Genomic DNA, 8,016 nt, shown 5'->3' with positions numbered 1-8,016 from the left:
CTTAAATTAATTATGAATTAATTTAGAGATTAAAAGGAAGACTAATTAGATTGTGGGCTATTTGTTTTATATAGTGTGGGCTAATACTCATTTGTTAATGGGCTAGGCTTATATGGTAGTCCATGGATGATCCATGGAGCTTTTAACCCATGGATCCTTGGAAAGGAAAAGACATGGGTTATTAGGGTTTCACCCTAACCATGCATGCTATATAAGCATGCTTATGGAGCATGAAATGGCAACTAGTGAACTAGTGTGTGTAAGCTTGTGTGTGGCTGAAAATTATACAAGTGTGTATACTCTCTCAAAGTTTTCCAAGAGTTTGTGGTGTTTTGTGATTCCATTTAAGGCATTCACACTATTGGTGCTTGGCCCTCAAACTCCTTAGAACCAAACTCGTCAAAAGGTATGTAATCTCTTCTAACTCTTTTATGTTGAAATGTTCCCCATGCCATGTTAGATAGGTTATAAGCCTTGGAAAATTTATTATTTTGCATGTATTTAGACAAACATAGATCCAAGGTTTATTAGGGTTGCATGCACACTTAGGAAGTGTTAGATTGCTCAAAACCCAACAGTGGTATCAGAGCCTAGGCTTGCTTGTTTGATACTTGATGCAAAATAGTGAAAAAAAGTCGAAATCGTTGCTGTCTGCATGATGGACTCGCCGAGTCCATGGGGGGACTCGACGAGTCCAAGGCAAAATTCAACCTACTCGCCGAGTAAGTTCGTGCACTTGACGAGTAGAAGGTTCAGAATGCAGATTTTTGACTTTTGCTGCAGGAAATGGACTAGAAACTTTACCCCAAACTGTTTTGATGTTTTAAAACTTATTTTAGTGGGTGTAATGGTTGTTCTAATCCATTTACAATAGCTTATATCAAAATTTCATGCTTTGTATGTGTTCATATAATTTTTTTGAAACTTTGATAATCATGTTCATGTTCATATGAATTTAGAAGATGATAGGAATTATTTGCTATATTGTTTAGGATTAATTCTTGATCATTTATGTGTTTTAATGGAGTCCATAATTTGTCCTCAAGTTATGGATATCCAAAGGTCACATTTCTTTAACACACATTAAAAACACATAAGTTACATAAAATGAAGAGTATTCATTTTATGAACCTTTAATTCATAAGTTATGAAATAAAAAGTTTTGAAGAGTTACAAAACTTGTCCTCAAGTTTTTGAATTTGGAAAAGTTTCACACACTTTAATAAACTTTAATTCCAACACTTAGAATTTTAAAAGTTAAAATTCAACACATATACTATTTATAACATTAATGGTTAATTATATATATATATATATATATATATATATATGTATATATATATATATATATATATATATGTATGTATAAGAATAAGTCGTTTTACCGTTAGTAGGCCTCATTCACGAAGCCAGTCTATAAGGTGGGTATAAGGTTGTTGCCTATAAAATGGCGACTTAATGGGTGTATACTCTCACCCACCGCTTGCTTGACTGGTGGAGGGTCGTTTACCGAACGGGTAAGACAAAGACTTATAAATTCTCATTAAGTATGATGAATTTTATAAAGTAACTAAACCTTTTATTTAATTCCCAATCTTAGTTACTTTAGGAAAAATGTGAACATGGTGCTAATCCATGGAATTCACACTTTGTACCTTACCAAGTTGTTGGTGGAGCGTGTGTGGTTAACCGGCACACTAACTTGGACTAGTAAGGATCACGAAGGGTGGCTTAATGTTGGTCATAGATCAATGGAGCGTGTGTGGTTAACCGACACATTGATTAGGTGATAATATTAAGGGTACCAAGTGAATTGGCATGGTTATTCACACCTTCTTTTATGATCCTCGGCATCCCAGTCACAAAACTTGAAGGGCACAATCGAGATTGAAACATGCCATTGAAAAGTTCAATGAATCTCAAAGAATATAGGAATTTCAAATCCAATTAAAACCTAATAAATCATTTCGTTTTTGTGGTGGAAATTGGTGAATCGTCATTCACCTACCTTTCAAATATATTATTACTTAGATTACGGCATCCCTCTTCTAAGTATAATATATTGTGATTGGATTCTAGCCTTAATATTACATTTGGGTGTCTTATTAAGGACTCTATATATCTTATCTAAACTTACTTTCTTCTTTCAGATGTCTTCCAACACTAATGCTTCGGGCTCTAACCCAACTGGTTCTTTCTCTCTCATGAATCTCCGAAGCGAGGACCGTGGGCCGCAAGCAACGGCTGGCATCGTGCCACGTCATCAGTCTCGCACTAGGTTTCGCATTTTCGAGTCCCAACTTAAAAAATTTGTATCTTCCGCATACAATCTCCGTTTTTGACATTCTTTATATCCACGTGAAGGTGGGAACATACTCTACAACTTTCATTTAGGCTCCATTGGCTAATTTTGACTCGATTTTAAATTTTATATTATTAAAAAGCTGGGACAGGATTGGTCCGTTAAATCCTCGTAACTTCTTCATCCGACGTCCGTTTTCGCCCATATTTTTCTCGTTACGCTACTCTTAACGAGATTTTTGAAAAATCATAACTTCTTCATACGAAGTCAGATTTGGGCGTTCTTTTTATTGATGTTCTTAGTTTAACATATTCTATGACTTTCGTTTAGACCGCTAAGGCTAAATCTCGCTCTATCGTAAATTCACTATTTACGCTCCCCGGTGACGTGCTGGTTTCGTCGCGAAACATCGACGGGTCATAACTTCTTCGTTATAACTCGGATTTCGGCGTTCTTTATATGTACGGAAACCTTGTGACATATTCTACCACTTGGTTAAGATTATTTATTCTAAATAATCTTTTGTCAAAAAGTCATTTTCGACACTTATTGTCTCTAAATTAACTAGCCCGGATCTACGGGCATTACAGTTATCTCCCCCTTAGGATGATTACGTCCCAGAATCATCAACAAAACAGGGATCACATGATGACTCCATTCGTTATCTATTCATCCTAAGTCATAAGTTCGATGTTTCTTTGAACGTGTATCTAACTCTTAGATTCCTTGACTACAGGCGGTGCTCGATCCTACATCCGCCCTCTATCTCACATTAGACTTCAAATTATGACCTTCAAGTCACAATCGTCAATCCTCAGTTTATACGAATTTAATGGAACGATGCGCCATATTCTAATGACCTATCATCGTGTGATGCATTGCTTGGACTTAGGTCGTTTAGAGTCAAATTCCAGAACAGTCTATACCTTCCTTCATGTTCTAATTTACATCTTAGAAGGTAGAATTTCTAGCAACCGTCGCGATACTTCTATTGATCGCTTTGATTAATTCTTCTGGCTTAAGTCGGTGCTACATCAAACTTGGTTCTCTGAACCACGTAATATACTTATCGTAGTCGGACTCAATTTGATATGACCACTCGGGTCGGAATATCAACAATCTTCTTGGTCATTACCGAAACGATGGTAACGACATGCTTGAATAAAACGAAATCATTTACTAGCTTCATGGTAACCTTGTGACTTTCCCTGATCCAAGCGTGAGTCTTGTGCTTCTGGTAGTGTATGCATCTACTACCTTTCACACCTACTCATACTCATCCCAAGTATTGTCTCGCAGTTTTCCCAAGTCACCATACAAGAAAATCACATAACAGTTTAACACATCAGAGAACAAAACGAAGGTTTTATTATTTCTTGAAACTATTACATAAGTGTTCAAGTTCACCCTAGACTATGCCTCTAGTAGGCTACATCATACGACACTATGGCTACTGCATAACTTGATCTTCGGATATGAAGTCCTCATCCTTGATTCCTCGCACGGTTTTCTGCTTTGTCGAGGATCATGTGGAATGCCCGTGGTCTCGGTGGCGTTTCTGGTCTTGCTGCTTTATTTTTCCCCAGGCAGTCCCTAGAAATATGTCCTTCCTTGTTACATCCATAACACACCTTCTTGTTGGACGCACACTTGCTGGCGTAATGCCCTGTCTTTCCACATTTATAGCAAGTCACCTGCTCGCTACATGTCCCACAGTTCTTCTTTTTACACTTCTCGCACCACTTGGTTTCACCTCCTCCTCCTTCTTCAATCTTTGAGAGTTTCTTTTCCTTGTTGGATTTTGAAGATCCTTCATGCTTCCTTTTCTCGCCAACTTCAGCTCTCTCCAAACCTTTTTCCCTAATCTGGGTCTCAACATTCTTGGTTGCCCAGATGGCTCCTTTCAAAGTGGTTGCTTTCTTGACCATTGGTTCAAAGTCTGCTGGTAATCCATGGGCAAACTTATTGAACTTAAAGAGCTCAGTTGGAACTAGATAAAGAACAAGCTTCATTTTCTTTGTAAAACTTGTAGCATACTCGATGACACTCATATTTCCCTTCTTTAGATTCTGAAACTCGTTGTTGATCTCCAGAAGATCCTGCTCAGAGCAGTACTGCATTTTTAACTGCACCAGAAAATCATCCCATGACATCTTGCTCGCTTCTCCTTTGGGCATCGAATCGGCTAGTAGCTTCCACCAGCTTAGTACTCTAGATTTCAACAAAGGAACCGCGAGAGTGGTCTTCTTCCTGTTGCTACACTCACAACTCTCAAACATCGTCTCCATCTTAGAGATCCAGTTCATGACTTCCATCGGCGTAGGGCTTCCAGATAGACTCGGTGGTTTGAACGCCATTAAATCCTTGTATTTGCATCCACATCCATCATTTGCTCCATCCTAGTTGTTTTACCTAACTATCGGTGGGTTGGCTTGACCAACAGTCCCACTGTAGTTTTCCTCCTCAGTCTGCGCTTCGTTCAACTCGGGCTGTTCAATCTGTATGGTCGCTTCCTCTTGATTTTGCTGGAGCAAACATCTGGTTTCCTCCATTTAACGATCCAACATCGCCTGGATCATCGCTTGCACTCTGGCCATTGTTATTGGCTCAGCAGCAGCTACCACAACCGGTATTTGCTTAATCTCTAGGGGTTGGTTTCGGTTCCCATTTGCATTCACGTTTCCGCTACGGGTCCTTGCCATCTTGATCTGTACACCGAATAAGGTGAATCTAGATCTTTATTTAGGATTGATGTTTAAATCACCCTTATCACTCCGAAATGTTTATATGCTAGTTCTAATATCGTATTTGTACGTTTAGAATCCTAAACACATAAGGTTTCCAGATCCGGTTGGCAACAGACCATAGATCCGATCAAACTATAGCATCATTTAGCACGTAAAAGCAATTTAGGCATCATTCCTAAAATAAGCTAGTGCTTGTGTCTATTCAGGTGTATTACCTAAATCTATTTGACACACTCCTCACAATCATCACTTAGAATTCTAAGTTTAAGTCTAGAAATAAATCCATATTCCTAGTTCGCTTAAACTAATGCTCTGATACCAACTGTGACATCCTCACAGTCATCAGAGTACTTCTTTTAATAAAAATGTTGCGGAATTTGTTCCCAGAAAAATATGATAAATACGTTATTAAAACATTTTCGAAGAAACGTATTTTATTCATTTCAAAACTTTTGGGATGTCATCGTTAATACAGAAACATAAGCATAAACAGAACTTACATTTATCTACACTACTGATCTACATCTCTTTAAATCTCTCAGTGTAATGTGACTTCATATCAACACCTATGATATAAATAAACTGAGTGGGTCAGGTTAGGAAACCTGGTGAGTATATGGGGTTTTCAACCCACAATAATATAATTGTTATGTTTAAACAATCAAACAATCAACCTAATTACCCATCCCCTTTATCTTCTTTAATCTTGAGGATCTACCCTAAGAATCAACTATTCCTCGTTCATTCATTCCTAAGGAGTATCCTAAGGAATCGGCACAAAGTCCATCATTGTCATGGTTTACACAACGGGTACTAAGTCAGCATAGTCGTGCAGGGTTTAGGCATCAAGTCTGCATGATCACCAAGGTTTAGGCATCAAGTCTGCATGATCACCAAGGTTTAGGCATCAAGCCTGCATGATCACCAAGGTTTAGGCATCAAGTCTGCATGATCACCAAGGTTTTGAGTACACCGGGTGAATACGTCGTTCACAACACCTGCAGATTGTGAGCCTGCTAGTGTTCCACTGGACTATCTAGAATAGTCTGTGGTTGTCATCCATACTCTGCTGAATGACGGGGCCATCATTTGGGAAAAAGGCTTCTCACATCGTCCACCTCTCACCCTCACCTCGTGGTCTATAACACATCTCAACTCATCATTCAACTCATATTCCATCTATTATATCTACCCATGTTTACCCCAAGATTATCGTAGATATAAAATACATATACAGTTTAAATCATTTAAAACATGTATAAAATCGTTCATTTAGCATAGACAACAAGTACTCAGATAATATGCACACATAGCACGTAATTTATATAAAATACTTAATATCTACATGTAAGATGAAAGTAACTATGCACTCACCTAAAAGGTGGTGACTCAGCACTCGGACAGCGCTTCGATACTATCAAAACGATTTTCCTTCGATAAAACAGTGAATTTTATCGAAAACCGGAACTTAATAGGAGTAGCGTTTCTATAACGACCCAAAATTTAAGACCAAAAATTTATTTTAATAAATCATTACTTGAAGTAAAGTCATCATTCCAAAACATAATATGAGTATAAGTTTTCAAAACACATGTTCATTATCAGAGTAAACATTCCCAAACTGTCTAGTCAATGATGTGTGCCATGCGATCACCTCGAGCTCTTCCCTCCGCTACCGGAAGTACCTGAAACCAAAACTGAAAACCGTAAGCACGAAGCTTAGTGACTTCCCCACCCTACCACATACCATGCATAACCACATACTGCACATACTGGGCCACGCCCCTTATCTTGGGCCTCGCCCCCTACAATGGCCCTGCCGCTCCAGGCCCCGCCTGGCTTCGAGCCCAGCTCGGATACAGATCTGTTTTACTTCGGCCTCGCCTGTTACAGGGCCTCGTCCGCCAACAAATAATAACACATAAACATTCCACAACACATAACTAACACATACAACTGGTTTTGTCCTAAGGCCTCGCCTATCCTGGGCCTCGCCCATATCCTGCTATTGATGGGTCATGGGACCCAGTGCACGCTCCTAATGGTAGTGAGGTATGGGCCTAGCCCACTCTTACTCCTGTTCTAGTTCGGGCCTCGCCCCTATTCTGCTACTAATGAGATATGGAACCCTATCCATACTCTGTTATTGGTGAGATACGGGACCTCGCCCACACTCACCTCCCTACCAGGCACATACATGTATCACACAGACAACAAGTATAACTATCATATAAACAATTCCCTGGGCACCCGCCCGCTATTACTGGACCTCGTCCTGAAAATAATACTAGCATACTGTGCATAGGGCTAACCCCCGGGTCTTCTACTCATAACTACATGGGCCGACATTGTGGCCTTAGACCTATTCACACAAAGGGAAACTCACCTGCACTGGCTGAACTTGCTGATGATCTCACTAGTTACTGCCTGACAACTCACGGAACTCCTGCTCCCCTTGCTCCCCGAACTACCAATATCAATGCAACACTGAGTCTACCTGACCCCCGAAAGACAACCTAGTCCACCCTGGTCCAAAGTCCATGTCCTGTTCAAAGTCAACCTTCTAGTTCATCTCTACTCGCCGAGTCAACCTACTGACTCGCCGAGTTCAAAATGATCAAATTCCTTCCATTCGCGACTCGACTCGCCGAGTCAGTCCATGACTCGCCGAGTCTACCGATTTCTGAGTCCAGACCTGTCCAACTCACTGAGTCTCCACCCGACTCACTGATTCGAGTCACAACTCGAAGGGTTTGGGGTTCGCGACCTGACTCGCCGAGTCTAAGACCTGACTCGCCGAGTCCAAGGCAATCTTCATACGACTCGACGATTTGTTCATCCCACCCGTCGAGTTTCTCCACAACTTCATGCTACTCGTCGAGTCCACGCAAAGGACACTTCGAGTCCCTTCAGTTCTCCTTACATGCAGAGGATTTTAGAGTCATGCATGGACTCCAAACTATAGAT

This window comes from Lactuca saligna, chromosome 3 (assembly GCF_052625555.1).
Source record: "Lactuca saligna cultivar CGN05327 chromosome 3, ASM5262555v1, whole genome shotgun sequence".
Lineage (NCBI taxonomy): Eukaryota > Viridiplantae > Streptophyta > Magnoliopsida > Asterales > Asteraceae > Lactuca > Lactuca saligna.
Note: the sequence above shows the minus strand (reverse complement) of the source record.